Source organism: Aplysia californica, unplaced genomic scaffold (genome assembly GCF_000002075.1).
Source record: "Aplysia californica isolate F4 #8 unplaced genomic scaffold, AplCal3.0 scaffold00068, whole genome shotgun sequence".
NCBI classification, from domain to species: domain Eukaryota; kingdom Metazoa; phylum Mollusca; class Gastropoda; order Aplysiida; family Aplysiidae; genus Aplysia; species Aplysia californica.
This window is the reverse complement of record NW_004797338.1, coordinates 734626-735649: the sequence shown is the minus strand read 5'-3', so window position 1 is coordinate 735649 and position 1024 is coordinate 734626.

Here is a 1024-nt window from a genome sequence, read left to right as displayed (position 1 = left end):
TATATATCTATACACACACGCACGAACACGGCACCCTTCTAAATTTAGTTGACCCGCGACGCCCTCAAAGTCAAAAATATTTGACGCCCTGACAAGGACGTGACAGCCGTCCTTGGCATTGCTACGTACAGATTCTTTTTTTAAAATGATTATAAAAATAGAAATAGGGAATTTCTGGGATGACGGAACGGAGAACAACAGTTCTCGTTTTTCAGAGCAAGATTATACAATATAATTTGAAAGGCGGAATGACCTGGTTCGGGTTACAAACTAAAGCTTGAAACAAAAATGGCGGCCCGACAATATTTATCTGTTCTCAAGATAAAGCCAACGAGAGTTGTGGTGGTAAGGTATCGTGGGGTTGTCGTCTGGATTTGGTCGAGAAGGATTAAGTCGAGACCAACCTGACATAGCCTGATCGCTCAATTCCGCCTTAACAACTCACTGTGTTGACGACCGACAAAATTATTAATCCAATATGTTGGCCTACAAGGTGTGGGGCGTGGTGGAGTGGTTGTCAGCAGGTATTGCTTTTTTTAAGGCATAAGTCTAAGCTTCTTGTGTTTGCCAGAAGACTGGCGTACGTGGCTTTTTAAAGCTATTGAGTAACTTTGCATACATGGTACAGTGAGGTAGCAACTTGTTACAAGTTTAGTGGGCGTACCTTTTGACGACAAGGGACAAACAATCTTGAAGCAACACATCTGAGTTATTTTTATTTTTTTTTTACTATTGGACTTGAAGTTGAAGTGGTTGAAGTGTACCTTCAAGACGACTATAAGCGTATACTTCATATTGGCATGGTCACTTTTAATATGTTGCTATCAGTGTAGCCTATAGTTTCAGTCCTTCATAATAAATAATTTAATATGCTGTCGTACGATTCAAGATGCTTATGTTAAGTAAACGTACGTGAATAAACTACCTTTCAAATCATTAGTGTAATTAAAGTAGTACACGAAAAACCAACGTTTGAAATTATTTGCCCTCCTGAAGTAAAATATGTGAATCACTTGTATATATA